At 39.5% G+C, this 19,717-nt stretch overlaps 1 long non-coding RNA gene across 1 annotated transcript; it reads right to left on the bottom strand.

Moving 5' to 3' along the window:
• Nucleotides 1-6,768: 6,768 nt before the first annotated feature.
• LOC139133362 (uncharacterized) lies at nucleotides 6,769-12,724 on the bottom strand. The gene is made up of 2 exons (XR_011552576.1): nucleotides 12,109-12,724; nucleotides 6,769-8,141 (listed from the first exon to the last, which is right to left on the bottom strand). It is a non-coding gene; the product is annotated as an uncharacterized lncRNA (long non-coding RNA).
• Between the last annotated feature and the right edge of the window lie 6,993 nt (nucleotides 12,725-19,717).

The following is a 19,717-nucleotide window of genomic DNA, read 5'->3' as shown; positions in this document are numbered from 1 at the left end:
AAATTTGCTGATTTCCAGGAAGAGGGCGCCGGATTTAGGGGTACTAGGAAACTTTCTGTAGCCTATAAGTCTTTTGTTTCTTAGGTAATAAAAGTCACCATTAAATGTAAAGCGTATTACATGTACGTTATCTTGAGCATGTGCAACAAGGTTTGATGTTATGAGAATTATTATGTTTGTTTTTTTCACCAGAATCATTAATCGGGCTTAAGTGTCCTTTCACTGTTTATTTCATCAAGCGGAACCGCAAAGGGTTTACGTAAGGAATGGATAAATGTGAGTGATTGTTACTAACTAGATTCTAGGTTTCAATACAGTTGGTAGTAAGGGACCCCATACTCCCCTACATAGTTTATTTTTTTCCTCGTGTGTTTATAAATGATGAAAATCAGATATCAACTCATACTTAACCCATTTAAGTTACAATAGGAGTGTACAGGGTTCATGTTAAAACTCTCTTTAATTGTGTTTAATGTATCAGTATTAAAATTTTACAACTTAAATCACTTTCACTGCGTAATTAATTTTTATACGTGGCATTCCTGTGCGTAGTTTTCTATGGAAATAAGGCCTTATAAATATTGATTTACAGGCATGTGCTATATCTTTGTAATAATTAGAGTATTCCGGACAATTTTTTCAGTGAGTATTGCAATATGACAGGGCATCATAAAAATGCACAAAAGGTCATGTGACACACCTTGAAGATCACGTGATCATGGCGGCCATATTGGATTTAACAAAAAAATCAAAAAATGTTGCTTTTTTTGTTATTTCAATATATATAAATGTATTTTTCTCAGCGTAACACTTTAAAAATTACTACTTACGTTTTATCAACTCAAATTCAGTAGGGGGAATACATAGTCTAAAACATATTCGACATAAATGAGATTAATATGCATATTTATTACAAGTTCAAAGTCGAACAACAGGTATCATCTGACATTCAAAAGAGAGCTATATTATATATAAGCTTATATACTGGTAGCCAGTTCGATGCGTAATTGTCATTGATAGATTGATGTCGTACAACATCCACAGGATACCCCATCAACGTTTTTGATGTCAGTCACCGGCCCTTTGTCGCACTTTTCTCTCAGCATGCTCAGCTTGCCTACCTTCCTGTCTTGCTTGCGATCATTGTCTTTGCTCAACTGGTTTGGGAACATATTCAAGTTCGGTATTAGAGTTGTAATTTGAAATTTGACTTCCGCTATCTCCGTCGAGTTCAGTTTCACGATCAGTGACAATTACACTATTAGCGTCTAGAAAAACATGCTCAAGGGCTTAGTGGGTGTTAAACTGTGCCCACACCGCCATTTTTAAATACCTTCTGAAAGAAAAACACAACGCTGGTCACACGATCCTTACAAATCACGGCCGAGAAATGATCGAATATATGGCGGCATTTGTTTGCAAATTTGGCGCGCATGCTCATTTAGGTTTGACCTCTACCTCGTACACTACGCTAGGCTTGAGGAAATAGTCAACAAACATGATGTAGATCAAACAAAGCCAACGTATATCGAACGCATATAAACGCGTACGTTCTTGGCGCGTTTACGCGCCTCCCGCAGTCTGGCCGTTGGCGCAGAATGCGCCCTCCCGCGGTGAAAGTGTACAACTTAAATCACTCTTCCGCCATATTCCAGACTTCTGATTTGATTATAACACTGAATAAAAATATTGTCTGATCTAACCTGCATCCCAGTGAATCATTGCCAGGTGCGATTATGAAGCTTCCTCTGTCGACAACCCGACGTAAAGCACACTGTCATGCTAAAATGTTTTCTTTTTACCGTACAATAATCAGTGACACAATGAATTGAGCACAAGTTCGACACACCTGAGTTGTTTTTTTCTGATTCCAAAAATAAATAGACGAGACCGCCGATTTGTAGTCTATAGACAACTGAAACATCTGATGTCCTAGAAAATGCTCAAAGAGAGGAGAAAAAGAGAAATTATTTTATTCCTTGGAAAAAATCAAAGAAATACAAAGTAAAGAAAATGGCAAACAAGACATGTCCTGTCAAAAAAGCAAAAGGTGAGTGTCGAGTTGGCGTTGAAGGTAACCCCAGCCTCCGCCGTGCTTCGATCGACGGAGACTGTTGAATGGGTGTAAACAGTCACACGCTTCTGTCTCGTGAGAGTAGCCCACAACGCTACGGCTCACCCGTTGAAAGTGTTAACACAATAAGCTTATATATGAGCGGATATTTCCTTGTGTTGTGCAATGATCGATGTCTGGGCTATGGACTTGCAAGATTCATGCAAATGGCATGGTCGTCGCATGAGGGCGCTGTCTCTCCAGCATGTGCAGCTCCTTGAATTCATGGATGGTAAAGTACCATAAGAAAGTATAAGCCGGTGGCAAAAGTGTCCTTCTACTTTATCCGTATCATGGACTATGTTTCTTTACAGCGCGTAAAGAATGAAAAAGCTCTTTTGGTTCTTTTCTATATCTGAGCGAGTAAAATCTTGTTGTACTGTGCGGGCGTTGAGGTTAGGGTGTTTGTAATCTTCCGCTATATTTGATGTACATTTAAAATTGATAAAAATGAGATGTCAAATGAGATCATACATCTGTAACCAGGTATATCATGCAATTATGAGATCAGCGTAACGCATGTCTGTAAATCCCGCGAAATCCTATAATTAGGTTTTCTGTGGTCGACAGACCTCGTCATCAGAAATACACATTGCTAATCTGAAAGATTTCTTTATTGGAAATTATGAAAACAATAATCTGGCGTGGCTTGATACTGACAGCAGAGTTGTCGACTGGTTATCTGAACACTTATTCTATTGAAGTGTATAAACATCGGAACCATCAGATGATCTATAATGAAAATTACCTCATTGAAAAGAAAGAGAAAATAAAGAAAAGAGATCAGAGAATTGCAAAATAGGAAGAGGACAAAACGCGGCACAGGTTACTCATTTAACTCGGCTGCCTTGAGATGGCGCTTTAATCTCTGCTCAGAGGGTCACCAGGTATAAACGTTGTCTAGGAAGGACCGGTATGTTCTTTAACGATTGTGCAGTGATAAATCCCTCCGTCGATAAGCAGCATAGTTATTAATAGGCTCACGTGAAAAAAGCGATGTGACAGCGAAGTAAGGCACACCAACGAATTATATGGAGTAAAGTCATTAGTGACCTACGCAGCACAGAAGAATAAATTACACCCACAAAACCATAAATAAAATTCTTCTTGTAGCAAAGAAGGTTACGTTTCTGATAACTTTTTCTTGTTTACATGTTGGCAGTGATTTCAAGCATGTACATGACTGTTTTATCATAAAATTACGTTGAGATATCGGTGAACAATGTTGAAACTATACCGTTGGATCATGTTCTACAGCTACCACAATTATCCATCATTAGTTTAAGGAAAGTTAAAACAGAAACCACTGATACCACTTACCATTTCCATTGGAAAAATATCGACATATTTTTCTTCAGAAAAACAGGTGCAACTTGTCTCTCTATTATTTATTGCATTTTGCCTTATAGTTAGGACACAATCAGTGGGGAAGTTTAAACGAATGCTGTATATCCTCGTTCAGTCAAAGAGTTTTTACCGAAAAAAAACAGGGATTTCGGAAGAACGGTGTGCTTACAAGAACGTTTTAACACTTGTATAACTAGCCAATTAATATGTCTACATATGCGATAGCACATAGCTAGATACCTAAGAGTATGCAAATCATAATGAATCATGGGATATCTTATCTCACTTTGCATAGCAACGATGTATTCATCCGGTAGTCGTGTGACCCTGCAAGTCTTACGTTGAGATTTTATCCATTGAGTTTGACAAGAAATATACGCCAAAGGCATGTACCTTGATTGTCTTAGGTTGAGATATCATACGCTTATTGCACACTGAGCTTGCTTGCTTATTTTAGTCAGTTTTGATGTGCCTTATCAGAAAGCATACAAACTCGTAGAAAATTGAAACAAACATATTTATCTGTTGCACCCTACTTTTTGATACGCCAAGAAATTCAGGTTTGGTTTGGATAAACTATGGTTTTGCAAGTATCTCTAGGAATGTATCTTATTTCATGTGAGTGATCCGAGATTGACTAGAAAACCATCGGCCTCGCTTCTTACGTGCCCATTCCTCAAACAGACTATCGCTGTGCCCAAAGTTCGTGACGAAGAATAGGAATATGCGAATTGGCTGTTTACGTATAAGTATGCCGGGCTTCCTTCTCCCAAGATCGCGAAAACACATATAAAATTTCACTGATATCAACAACTTTTCCGAGTGCGGTTTTTTTTTATTTACGGGGTGTATATCTGTAATCGCTATCATTTCCGCATGCCCGGACACGACAGCAGTCGTCTTGGTGTGTGTGGGAAAGTACGAACGGCGGACGTGCCCTGATTACGATTTTGCTAACACATCGATATCATTTGCGTCATCTTCGACCTTGCGTAATTGAAGGGATCAATATCGCTCCCGACGTCCGGGCAAAGAGGCTTTGAGTGTTTCCGAATTAACTTGGGACATTTTACTGTGACACTTCTTCGCGATATGGCGGTGCTTTTGGAAGCGAAAGTGACAGACTAAGAATTGTACATGTCACGATTCAGTTTGTAAATAGCTCTGTAATTATAAGACTACATGTATAATATATACATGTTCTGCGGATGACAATTTAACCATGCACATACGAAGTTCAGATCAGTCGCCACTCACCTACCAGATTTTAGCATGCCTGGACATCGAAGCCCTATACGAGACGTTGTGTTGCACTTGTAAGACTTTGCAAATAAAATCAATTTATCTAAACTCCTTGGATGACATATTAGCTTGGCAAGGTGATGATTCTGAACCCAATTTCGAAGAATGATGAAATGGGCTCCATTCAAAACTCGATACTGTAAAAGAGAAGTCAACGATAAAATCATTTCCGTCTATAATCGATCTAAAGTCTGTCCATCTTGTCTCGGTCCACTTCACCCGGCACAATCGAGCGATATTAAAAATGAAACGACGGTCGATACCTGGCTTTGACCGCCGGAGGGCGGGAACACGTCGCCGGAATATGCCGATCAATTTACGGGACTTGATAACTGTCAGAATATGTTAAGTCGGCTGAGAATGATATCTGCGTACATGTACGGTATTTTAATCGATAAGTCACGAAGGCGACTGACTGCGTAAAGGGCTAGCACCTAGAACCCCCAGAAAAAAATTCTTTGAACTTTTTTCCGAGATGATCATTTGTTCACAGAATACAACCGATTTACGCTACGACTGAAACAAGTAAGGGTTTTCATTTGCGTGGCATATCCTTATCAGATTGTATGCTCTTCTGCTTGTGCGTATGCCTGTTACTGTTTCTGTCAGTGTGAAGTAAAAAAGAAGCTATTATTATAAGAAATAGAAAGTGATACATAGAACCCGATTCTATTTACTTTAGTCGTCGGTCACGCCAGAATGAAGAATTATGCCAAGAAAACAGTTCTAATTTTCAAGACCATTAAAAGTAAAAGAATTCCTGATAAACGAGACATTTATTGCTTACAACATTAAGTTGGATCATCTTGGACCACTGATAGTAAAGTTGTTGTACTAAATGTAAGGAATCTGTAAGCATATACCCCGCTAAGCACGCCAACACCCGTCAGAATAAATCCAGAATTGTAAAATTTGTGAGATATGTGTACACTGTATGGTCTTGGTACCAGTCTAACGCTGAGTTAAGTTGTTAATACCCTGTGTCTGATTCAGAAATCTTCACGTTCAACGCTATTGTCAATCTGATAATTGCGTCAAAATTTGCAGCGGCAGATTCGGTGTGATCTGTAAATTTTCAAAATGTTATTGTACTGATGGATGTTTAGGAGGTACATGACATATTGATGTAATTTGTGAATTGTGTTTTAAACGTATGTATGTACCTTGTCGAACTGAAACAGCTAGAGTACGATCGGTTACTGAAAGGCCGCTAAGAAAATTTCGCAATATTTGCGACTGGTTTTTGGGGCATTAACGTTGTAAAGATAATATCGAAGTTGGTACGTAATATAAGTGTATAGAAGAACAAAGTAGTTCAAAGTGGCCGATCGATCGAATGACCTGATAAACCGCTCCTTGCTGTAGCTGACAACACTCCCAGATTTTGATAGCTGATATTTAACCACAGTTGTATATGAAATTGCAGGAGAAATGTCTTGCAACAGACGCTAGTTAATTGTTTACTTATACAGAAATGTAGGTTTATAACTTGACTGCCTCGTTAAATGACACAAGTGTGGCAAATCAACTTCTTCGAGAAAATGCTTTCGGAATCAAATATGGTATTTTCGGACAGTGAAAAACTTGATACATGACAAATCCAAGATAAAAGTGCCCGTCAACCCAAATGCTTCATCAACTAGTCCAGTCACGCCTCGTGACGGGTTTCACATTTTACGCTTCGAAGGCTTTGTACGCGCTAAGTAATCAATTTTGTACGGTTTAAGGTTTGAATATTTTACAAGGTCACGTCACGATCTTCCGGAGGGAGTACATGTTTTCATACCTGGCTTGATAAATTGTCTCCGTTTGTCTGAACTGTCAGAACAACAGATTTGCATCGATTTGTCATACGCATGTATAAAATTTCATATTTAAAGATATCAGTACGTGTTTTGTACGCAGACAGCGCTACAAACACATACATACATACATACATACATACATACATACATACATACATACATACATACATACACGAAAACACGTCACAAAATATCAAGCACTAAAGTTATTAAATGTTTTATTCATTCAAACTGTACAGGTATAATGCGACAGACTCATCTCCTGCTTGGTGCATCTGTGCATGGTTTTCTTAAAACGCACAAAAATTGAATAAGCTTACGGAAGGAAATGACATAGTAAAAAGAGCTTCAAATAATTTACGACGTTACTGCTCGGTATAGTTGCCATAAGAAATGTGTAGGCAAATATAAAAACATTGTGTACAGCAAACGGGACGGCAAAGAATACAACACGTATCACATGACGGAAAATTACACACTGGCAGATGGTTTGAATCCCAGATCTGTAATATATAATACTGTTTAGCGGTTGCACAAATTTATTCTATTTTATTATTCTGGGGCTCGAAATGTCCTGGATTTGATTTTCGGCACGGCAAAGTCTGATGCGCCTCGTGGGAATATTTTGAAGAACGTTTGTATTTCCATCGCAGTGTTCTACGTGATTGGATTCCTTGTTCCCCTATTGGGCATCCGATCGGTAAACAGTCGATTCACGGGACCAAACCTTTTTTTTTCTTCTTGAGGAATGTCCTCGCCCATCACAAATCTTCAGGCTCTGATACTAGTATCGTGCTCTCGAGTAATTGGCGTTGGGTTCGAGCTATGTTGGTCCTCCAAAAAGTCAATAAATTGACGTTGATTTCCGACGGGAGTGGGTTTACGACCGCCGGGCAGCTATTCTTCGCCACACGTACGCAAATTTGCATGCCGCAATTTCATTATCTGAGGATGTGGAAGATTTAGAGGTAGCGCCCGCGTGGTGTCCGTAGCCAGGTCCGATTAGAAGAGCGACGATAAACAGCCAAACGCACGAGCAATCGTGATGACTCATATTTTGACGAAACGCATTTCTGTTATTCTCTCTTGACCTCTGTTCAGAATGTTAGGATTGAGAGATAGCACAGAACCCAGTCTTAAAAACAACGCGATCAGTTAGTTATTGCTTCTCATATTAACACAAACTTCCCAATAAGCCCCTATGCCTCCTATGTGTAGAATTCGTAGGGCAGAAAATAAGCGTTCACCAACATGCGACCCAATTGTCGTTGTCATCTGCGCATGTGTCTGAAGACGGAAAATAACAAAACACGGAATGGGTACACCTAATGTTAACAGCGATCAAAAATTCTCTCAGTACGACTTCAACATATGGACATACTCGACGTAATTTATTCTTCCATCGCGATTTTTGTCCGCCACCCTCATCATTCTGGCCACCTTTTCCTCAGAAGCGTCTTTGCCAGCGTCTCTCATCGCTTCCTTGAGTTCATCGTAAGTTATGTATCCACTGTTGTCCTTGTCGATCATGCGAAACGCCGCCATTATTTCTTTCTCCTCGCGGGGTGAAAGTTCTGGAAGAAAGAGAGAGAGAGAAAAAAAATAAACAAAGGAATCTGTCGTACAAATGTCATTCATGTCACGGGTTAATCTTTGACTGAGAAAATATTACTTTGACACTTCGGGTAGGTTAATCAATTATGGCTACTTCTGAGTAATAAAACAGACAGTGCCCCATAAAGAAAGCTTGTTGGGGCCCGAAACACGTAAAGCAATATTTTGCCAATCGCTATTGTCGTCGCCAAACAAGCTTTTCGCCGCCCTTGTGATGACGCTGTCTTGATTGCAACTATCATTGAAGTCATCATCATCATCGTCGACACGCTTGGATTAACAAAAACTGTAGGTTGCCGTACATGCATTGAAATGTACCAATCAAGTTCATTAACATCCCCATCACCTTCATTGACCAACAAACGCAGCAAGCCGCAATAAAAATGACGGTGCCTAACCGATGGCATGCACTCAAGGAGACACATTTTTCCAACAAATGTGGTAAGTTTTCTTCGATCACACAAAAACGAACAGTGTAAGCTGGATAGTACACCTGTGACAGCAACTCATGCTGTACAAATGAGACGAAAATATGGCGATCTCAGGCAACAAATGGTTCATAGCAAGTTTGACTGCCACAAAAAGTTCGATGGTTAACGAACGGTCATCACGCCTGATCCTAAAGAATTCTTTGCTTTCTTAAACGGTCCTCATCATAACATGGGACGAAAGATTTCTGTTTTTGAAGGTACCACGTGGTTTCTTGATGGTTTTGAATTTGAAAACCAAACAGTTGATATCATAATGTGAATTGAAGAATGTTAAACGGAAAGAGGGCGTAATGTAACCTATACAGACTTATGAATCTCGATTTAAAAACAACAGTACAACGTCAGTGTTTCCCTTCTTCAAAGGTTGTGTAATTTAAATTCCGCGTTGTCACTAATGATTTACTTCTCTGCTGATATCGAATATATCACGCGCTTTCGAATCATTGACAACTGAAAATATCAAATTATACGTCACAATCTTCAAGGAGTTAACCCTTTGAGCGCCAAAGTCAACTATTGTCGCCTTTACAAAATGTACCCCAGTCAATTTATTTCAGATTTTTGCCAAAATTTTGATAAAAAACTGTAGCCAATGACATGTGATGTCCATTTGGTCCAAAATTATCAAAAAGTTACAGAAAAATTCAAAAAAATTGGTAAAATGTTGCACTAAAATTTTGGTGGGAAAAAATTACAGCACTTATATGACACCCAGTTCCTGAAACAGACAAGCAATGCTGAAAATACTAAACGTTAAAGAGCGCACGACCTTTCAACCGGTGACCCCTTTAACGATATATATTGCAGTGTTAGCAAGTAGTATCTGTGTCACAGTTGATGATTGGTAACGCATATGGTTAAGACATTAAGACAGGCGGAGAACGTTGCGGGGTCGACTTGTGAATCGAAACGAAGCAACATGTGGTAAACAATCTGGCTGCACTGTAATGATAAAAGATGGCGAAATGATATTCCCTTGGAAACCGACACGACAGAAGGTTATAATGACATAATTGAAAAATTTGAATATCTACATTAAACGCTGCGAAGACAACCAGACTTGATGGATTCGGCGGGTTTGTTTCATTCGATCTTACCACCTTTGTCTTCGAATCCGCTGCCAATTACACCCTGTCAGTCACTGATATTGATAATGAAAAATCTTCTTATTGACTTGGCAGGCGAAATTGATCGGTGGTATACCTTTAGAATAACTGTTACAATGGCTAATTACGTTAATCCACCTGTTAATTGGCAGTTCCATATCGCACGTTCAAACAAACTGCACACGCTTCATTAGGTATTCCGAAATTGTCTTTCGGGCTCTGTTTACCGACTCGAAGTGACGCAATGTACTCCCGAATTTTTCACTTTTGTTTCTCCAAGTGTTCACAGGATCACGTGCCCTGTTAAGACTGTCACAGTGTGGCTGTCTAGAATGTGTGTATATCGAACGACGCCGATTTTCGATTCTTTACGGACTGATTGGCATATTCTGTCAAACAAAACAATGTATACTGCAGCACACTAAAGCACGGACCCTATACTACAGAGTCTATTATAAAAAAATGAAGTTGTCCGTATACCGTTTATCGAAATGCTATCCACGGTTGACACAGGCAAATTTGAGAAATATATGGTTTTAAATTAATTTGACTTGAGACTGTGATAGAAGTTTGAGCAAGCTACAAAAAGGCTGACAAATAATATTATCACATACATTTTCTTAGGATATGCACATGTCACATTGGACAGAAACAAACCTTTCATAGGATAATTTGCCGAGTCTACACATTAACAAATGAATATTCATTACTAAATGTTTAGATTCTTTATGTACAGCGCCACAGTAATATTATTGGACGTAATAAGTCGTTAAAATGGTGTATGAGACTATAACGTGTTAAAATGTTCAATCATGAAATAATTTTTGGGTGAGAAAGATGTATAGTCCACGTCGTAAATTAAACTAGAATAACCAGTAACCGAGATTGAGATGAGATTCAGTAAGTCATACAGCTTGATAGCAGAAACGATGTGGTTTTCCTCTAAGCGACGACAGCGCTGTTACCGCACCTTATTCATGATGCCGTCCACGTAATGGCGGACTTGACGCGCTCATAAACGTTGTACTTGTTCGCATCATTGCCCTCCGACTCCGGCGAAGAAGCGTGACAGGCACGCGCAGTGCCAAGTGCTTTATTGGCTTATCAAGGTTGATTTATTAAGCTTGGCCTTCGTACAAGCTCCGCCGGGTTATTCACGATTGCTAGGGAAGCCCTATGGTTTCTTCAGTCTTGAACTTGGCTCAGACCATGAATGTACGAGACTAGGCCCTTTTAGTGTCCTGAGTTACACGGCTTTTAGCTTGTTCCGTGACCAGCTTTACGGCGATCCTGATTTCGATTCGGTTATCCGCACTAAAAACGCACGCCCGGATGAATGCAAAAATCGGTTTGCGCACTCTCGTTCCCAGTGTTAAAGAGGAAACTATACGCTGGCCTTGCTTTGACAAGAGGTCTCGTAAGTGAAATATGAGGTCGCTAGCGTGTGCCACGGACAATCAATATCATTTCATACTTTATCACTGGTGGTTATTAATTATTCCATCCTATGACAGTGAAGAGAAAAGAAAATATTTCAAATTGGAGTCTTCCGAAAGATTAACAGATGAGTCTGTCAGAAGCTAATACATTTGGTCGCCAGTGGCGGCAATTCGAGTTGAATGCAAAATCCGTGACGTCATCTTGTTCTCTATTTCTATGCAAGAAATTATTTGCCTTTCTCCCGGTACTGAATCGAGTGAATTCCGAAAACATCGTCTGTATCCTCTGTGAATCCCTGCCAAATGTCTCACAAAAATTAATGACAAAACACGTCGTTTTGTTGTCGGAGAGATTTGCCGCCTTGTTACTTGATCAGCGACCTAAGCGACGACTACCTCAATTATTGATCGTTCGGTGACACGCATGGATTAGCGCTCTAATTTGCTGATTAAAAATACATTAGTACAGGGACTTGTCCTTTCTCTCTGTCTCCGCCCTGCAACGGCTGGTCATGTGAACATCCATAGCGATCAATTAATTAGCCCAATAAAGGATAGCTGGACCCGTGAGTGATGTAATACCACACTGGCTCCATGTAAATTGTTTAGATTACTTGGCTATTAGAGGGAACTCAACCCCCAGGGGGTGCTATGAGCTAAGTTATTGTGTTTTCATTTAACATACTGGAAAACTAAATTTGGCTAAACGTTGCTGATAGAGTATGTACAGTTGCCATTATATTAAGTTGCAGGACAGCTTAAACCCAGTCTCCATGTTATTATGTAGGCACCTGAATATGTGTACGAAAGTTGGTGTGAAGGTCTCGACGGAAAGGCACGTGCATTAAACGTTCTTCTGGAACTGACTAGAATAGTTCATAGACTTCCTACCTGGCAGGGAATCCGCGTCACTGCTAGCTACACATCCCATGATGGACTGAAAATTGCTCCGGCTGTGACTCTCCCGGATAGTAGCGTAGTCTTGCGTTTCGCGAACGCGGTCCGTCTGCTCTAAAAACACCCCTGCTCAGCAGCGCTGTGGTGCGTGTCTCCTGCGACAGATAATCGATAAGTACTGGAAAAAAAGTTGTCCCAGGACGACGCGGCGTGTTCGGCAAACTAGGCAGTACCTGTAATCCGGTAAATCTTGGGCAGCAGGTGACACGAGTGGATGGCAAGACATGAATCGACCAACTGTAGTGACGGGTGTTACTCGTGTGTATTGACAACCCAAGTCTTCCACGCAAAAGTCGCGGCCTTTGAACCCGATATGGTAATTTCGAAGACGGTGAGATCATTGGGATTCTTCTGACGTCACAGGCTGATGACTCTTTAATTAGGAGGTGCCGTTTGTAATGCGATTAGTCAAGGGTACGGCGTTATCGATGAGCCCTGCCAAATACGGGAAACAGCTATTGTTGGTACAAAACAAATATTATTTTACGTAATAAATCTGCGCGGGACGTCAACACCAAAATGTTCATTTGCGCATATTTTGGAGCTTGTTACCGTGCCACCAAAAATGTTTGGATATATATCAGGGCATTGTGAACGCATCGGCCACAAAACTTTTGAACAAGTATTGTATTGAAGCGTTGGGGATTAGCAAGTTCGCCTACTAAAAGTCGTTTCAGAGCGGGCGGTTGCCATAACAACGCCTGACGTCACGTGCGCCTTGACAAAAGCATTGTTATAGCACGGTGCCCAGCTCAGCTACACATCAATAGGAAAATGAAGGCAAATGCAGAAATAATAAAGCCGCCCAGACAATAAAGCATCAGTCATATTTAGCGACGTCTATTGATCTAATACAGGTCAGATCAGGAACGCAGTAACCGAAAAACAAAATAACGAGACAAACAGAGAGGGTGTCAGTCGATCTAACAAGCGAACTTTTTATCGCTGGATGTTTCTTGTCAATAATAGACCAACGTTTATTTTTACGCTGAGAATCTTCAGCAAACTAGAATGGACCCGCTTTAAAAGGCCAACAACAAAGCATATCGGGGCATAAGACACCCAGGAATGCTTCTCGGCACTCAATGCACTAAGAATGACTTCAACCCCTAAGGCACGGTTTGTACACAGAGGAACAACAAACCTCTAGGCAGGGTCCTATTGTTGCCCGCAATGACAAACACACAGCTTTTAAACTGACAATCGTTGAAGGAAATCGACACCTCTCTGGCACACAGCTAGCTCTGTGCCGCGATCAACGAGTAACGTTATCAATTTTGTATTTGATCGCTTCCTACCAAGTCAGTAATTTACGGAACGTGCGTGTTCTCCCGCGCTCTTCCTGTTTACGGACTTTAGAAAAAATGTACGACTTAATGTACGTAAGTCTAAACGCTTGCATTAAAAATACACGATACTATAGTATACAGTGTGCGCTTTAGATATCGCTAGTTTCCGAATATTTAAGGGAATTTCCCACTACGCAAAAGTAACTTCAATCTCCAAAAACCACCTTTACGGTGTCTGAGTGGCCCTAATCCGCAATTTGCATTTTATAAAGCCTACCCCTTCCCCCCGTGCTTCGAGATGGGTCGGCCTGTTTCAGATGTGCGTGACTGACTTATACGAGCGAACCACCCCGTGTAAATTTAAGCGATTCATGAAATACGTGCTTGTCGGCGACAGTCGAGATAGTTGAGGTCGCAATTATTTCACCCGCTAGCGGCATCTTCAGCCTCAAATGACTCATTTCTTCCATCAACCTGGCTGGAGATCTGAATTAATGCGCGTCGCCTCTACTACAGAAGAGAGAGAAAAACCATCTCAGAGAAAATATACATCATGCAAAGTAATGGAGATCGGAGATATACCCAAGAGACGACCAATTCATCACTTCGACTTGATATGTGTTTCAGTCCCAGAAGTTGTTCAGTTGTTATTTGTTATTAAAGTCATCCTACTTACATTGCTTTCTAGTCAGTCACGGAAATCTCCCCTTGATCTCATCAAACGCGGAAAGATACTTTTATATTCTGCATACATAGGTCGGTACGCCATTGAGAAAATGAAAGAGACATCTGACAAAATGGATTTTTCAATGGTCTTTCTCGGTGCATGTCAGCTAAGAAATCATGGATTTTTTTATAATACAAAATGGTTGTGTGGCTTCTAAAGTTGTAATTAGAATAAGCAAACAGTTATCATAAATCTTGCTAAATTCAATGATAACCTAACCCTGTCGGTGAAACTACAAAGATTTACAAGTGAATGATATGCGATTTGCCTGCAGTTTCTTTTGTCTTTTGGGGTTAGGATTATGAAGTCTACATTTTCATCTCTTCTAACCAAACTCTTATAAGATTTTCCGTGAACAGAAATATTCAAAAATACTTTGACACCTTAAATCAAATTTTATGTCATTATCTACACTGCCATCGTCGTCTGGTAATGTCCTGTGCAGAATACTTTTGTGGGGCAGTGGTTAGGGTACCGAACTCACTATTGGAGGACGGTGAGTTCGAGACTCCAGCATTGTGCTGTGCCCCTTGGCAAGGCACTTTACTCCTCAGTGCTCCATTGGGGTAGTGGGTTATGGGTACCTCATCCTGTAATTGGGCTAACGCCCGTTGGATGACGGACTGAAAAAAAAATTAAAAAAAGAATGTAAGTAACGGTATAGCATTTTTTGATTTCGACTCAGATCTAAGTACGGTGTTTTTCTCTATACTACACAAGAATTAATGTGTTTAATTATAACCAGGACACCGCTTGGGAACACGGTTTAGCTTTCTTTTCATAAAAATGTCACGTTCACTGAATGTGATTTATGCTTCAATCATAGCGTTATATTAACATGTCTGCTCTAATGCACTGATGCCCAACTGAGTATGATGGACGTCTGTACAATGGCAGAGATCTTATTACAAGCAAGCCATTACTTCTAAATGATCCTTTGAATAATAAATGAATGAATAAATGAATAAGCACATACATACATACATACATACATACATACATACATACATACATACATACATACATACATACAGAGAGAGAGAGAGAGAGAGAGAGAGAGAGAGAGAGAGAGAGAGAGAGAGAGAGAGAGAGAGAGAAGATAGCAGATGAAATGAACACATGTTTACCTGCTGGCATAGACAGGTCACTTGACAAGCTCTTTCCTGATGGACGACAGGAAGCATGCCCGAAGGGACCAAGGTATGAAACAAACAGCAAAACAAAGTTACATTTACAAGACATATTAAAGGTCAGTCGGTTAAACTTCTGATGATATTTTCACTATTTTTGATCATCGATACACTTTCTTACTCTTCCCCTCATAGTATATAGAAATACCAAGTATCGGGAATTATGTACACACAGGTCTTGGTATACAATTATGACGTGTCATTTTTTAAAACCAAACCAAAACAAAACCACTCCCACCAAAAAAACATAACCCCGATTTCTAACATGGACAAGATTCAGTTGTGAATAATGACCGTCATCGGGCGTTACTCTTATACAATCTGTCGACGTGATCTTTGGAGTAGAACAAGCAATACCGACGGAACCAGAATTCTGCAAAACACAGCAAAGATTGAACTAAGCTTTCAGTAAACCGGCAGACAACCGGGTCTTAGGGACAGTCTGATGGGGAGGTAAATCCAAGGAAGTCAAACATTGAAACCGACAAAATAATGAACTATAAGTGGAGAACATATATCGCGATACTCACACGAGTTATAGAGCACATTTTTATTTATTTAATCACCGTGTATTCCTATTCCATAAATTCTTCATAACTTGAAAGATGGTCCGATAATGAGTCGATCACCCATCAACAGCGAGCAGAGAAATTGTACCTACCCTGTTTACATGCAGTCACGCGATCTTTATTTTATGTAATTGTCTCATAATGCGAACGTTAATTCGAGATGAATGTGAAAACACCAGTGCTATTCTGGCAGCCATTCTTCTTCAGTTAGTATGTATTTATGGGGGTCGTTACTTCAGACATCATTTTATGACGAGTGAAATATAGGTCAATAAGTAATGTGTATGGGCATTCTCAGCATTGCACGTCATTTAGTCAGGGCCTCGTAGAAGAAAACGTTTCAGTATTTTCACATTGGTGCAGGTGGAGTTTCTTTCAATGAAGACAGTGTCAAGACCCTGATTTTTCTGGCATTTTATGCATAGTATGAGAAAACAATGTTGGCATCTCACGTTTCTTAGGTCGCTTAACACCGTGTGCGTAGTCCCATCAATTTATTGTTTATTCATACAAGTTTATACATCGCATTTATTTATTTGCATTGTAGGCCACCGACTCTTTGCACGAAATATTAGATTGATACAGAACTACAGTGGTTAAAGCAGTTCCAGCTTCGAAGAAATACGTTTCACTCAGTCGATTCACAACCCGTAGCCACAAAGTCGTAATGCTACCAATATTGATGGGTCGATAGAGTAACTGTGACGACGACACGAGGAATTCATGTTACATTTAATAAATCGTGATCTTGTAATTGTTGTTGTCTGTGGTTTACATATAGAACTAGAGTATAAAGTGATCAGTGTACAACGAAAGAAGTCAAAAGATCATGAGCCGTTTTAGAACGGTTCCATTCATTATGTAAAAATACCTATTATCCTCAAGTCTTGTTCCATTGACAGTGATCCGTCGCTGTATCTGAACATTTGCTCGCACGGAACAAGATATACGTGAAGATTGGCGATCTTATCAGCATACCAACGCAACGCAAAAGTTGAAAAAGAATGGAAATTTTGTGTAATTTTCATTGGCGATCTTATCAGCATACCAACGCAACGCAAAAGTTGAAAAAGAATGGAAATTTTGTGTAATTTTCATTGTGGTGATGACGAAACGTGTTTTCGTGTAATGCGTTGTTTTTAGAGATGCGAAAGATATAGTTGCAAGTTTAACCGTGATCAGTTCTTCCATAATTCAAGCGACAGCAGCGTTAGCATATACCATGAAGGCGTGTGCACTGCTCATTCACCTGCACTCGAGCATTTTCATACGAGGTATGAGGTCAGCCATGACGTTACTTTTTCCTCTCAACCTTGCCATTGACGTCAGACGCCTCGCTCCGAACCGCAACATCTGTTGATATGTTTGGTGTTTACGGATATTGCGCAAGATTATGTACGAAATCACATTGTGAAAAAAATCAAATGCAATATCACCAAGGTCGGCTTCTCCTAGATACACTACGTCAGGTTTTCCCAAATAACTCTACTTATGACGTCACAGATTCACATCTTACCTCAAGGTTCCTTTCCTTGCGGCCAGAGGCTTGCCCCCGCCCCCGGGCAGCAAAACATTGCAGGACCTGTTGACTTTTGATAATGAGTCGATTAGCAGATAGGTCCCAAATTGAAACAATTTCATCAATGACTAAAGTCAATATACATTCCGCCTAATTACACCCATTGTCATTAATTGAACTCAGATTGCAACGTATAGAGTAAGCTTTCATTTGGTATGTCAGTTGGAATGCTTTCTTTCTTAAAATCCCCAGGGGGGTTTCGAGGCGCTACAGACAGAATAACCGGTTCCACTATAGCGCTTTTCATGCTAAATTTTCCGACCACATACCTGTACCTCATTACTTCTGCTACTTTTAATAGACTACTGTACTACATGCGTGGGCCGCGATGCATGTTGGGTTACGCCTAGGCACGAATATCATAGTGACACAAAACTGTAATTTCCACAAACAAAGTCTTGAATAGCCGAGAGCACTCACTGTTAATGGTTTCAGGTTGGTGAGAGAAGTGGCAGATGTAAACCACTAAATATTAATAAATAGGGAAACAGTTCAGAATGATTTCCTGTGGAATAATTTCAAGGCATCATCATAGACAATATTAATAGTAGATTCAATGACATTGAACCCTTGACACTAGGACGAACAAACATTAGGATCCGCCATACATCAACTGACAGTTGTACGTTAATTTGTACCCGCCTAACCTGCGATGTACACAAATACACACACACAGATAGATAGATAGATAGATAGATAGATAGATAGATAGATAGATAGATAGATAGATACACACAGATAGATAGATAGATAGATAGATAGATAGATAGATAGATACACAGATAGATAGATAGATAGATAGATAGATAGATAGATAGATAGATAGATAGATAGATAGATAGATAGATAGATGGATAGAGAGATAGATAGATAGAGAGATAGATAGATAGATAGATAGATAGATAGATAGATAGATAGATAGATAGATAGATAGATAGATAGATAGATAGAGAGATAGATAGATAGATAGATAGATAGATAGATAGATAGACAGAGAGATAAATAGATAGATAGATAGATAGACAGATATTATACTGGCTTTTGTACAGTGACCTTTGTTGAAGCTGCTTGTGAAAATTCAAGAATTCAGTGTTGCTTTCCACCGTGACCTATATATCTTCGACAAAATTCCGGTTGTTTACCACACCATTCTTATTAACTTATGAATTTCCTTTTCTTTGGATTTTATTTTTCCCAGGAATAAATGTGTATTTGACCAACTTGCAAGGTTAACACATATTTCGCAAAATTTGTCCTATTGTGATGTTTTTCCTTTACTGTTTGTGAATTTATTTGGGATTAAAGTTTATTTTCATATCCTGATCAGCTAGAAGCTTGTAATAAAGCTGCCCAAAACATATCATTCACGTGCATTAATTTTTCCATGTTGATTTTGTACTTTTTCTTATAATGTCCGTTTCATGTTGACGTGCATTCTTGATATATTTAAAGGATGTCTTGTTTTGTGATCTCGTATTAATAACGAAACATGGGTAGCAGACTTTTGACAAATTAAAGAATCATGTTAGGGAAAAACGAAATATCAGTTTCAAATTAACAATAAACAACAAGGTCAGTGCATAAAATTTGTACTTGTCTGGTGACATGAGCCAAGTTTCGGGTCAAGGTAACTCCGTCTAAGTTCCGATTACCCCAAGTGAATGTCAACATCTGTTGTAGACCGACTTCTTTACAACTTGGCGACTCCTTGTGTAGCCCGCCCTCACCGGCAAAGACTACTTACCCTAAAGATTTTCCGGATAGTACCAGCGAATTCTTCATCTTGCCTCGTGACATTCAAAACTGAATATCCAAGAGCCATTTTCTTGTAGTACCCTTAGAGTTTGAAAAGTCATTAAACTGAGATTTATTCTATCATGCCTAATTGTTCTGATGTTGATTGGTTATACATCAACAGCTAATTTTTACAGCATACCGAGGAATATGATTTCGTTTAATTTTATACAAAAATGATCAGCACAAGCCACACTTAGAGTGGAACAGACAAGTTCTATTTTGTTAGAAAATACAAAGAAGCTGGTCGAGAACAACAAAAATTTACCTTTAATGATTTGAAATGTTCAAAGTTCTTTCAAGCTGAAATATTCACGTTCTTCTGATCAACACCCTACAGAAATTTCAGTATGTATGTATGTATGTATGTATGTATGTATGTATGTATGTATGTA

This window comes from Ptychodera flava, chromosome 5, assembly GCF_041260155.1.
Source record: "Ptychodera flava strain L36383 chromosome 5, AS_Pfla_20210202, whole genome shotgun sequence".
Classification (NCBI taxonomy): domain Eukaryota; kingdom Metazoa; phylum Hemichordata; class Enteropneusta; family Ptychoderidae; genus Ptychodera; species Ptychodera flava.
This window is presented reverse-complemented; position numbering and strand designations above follow the sequence as displayed.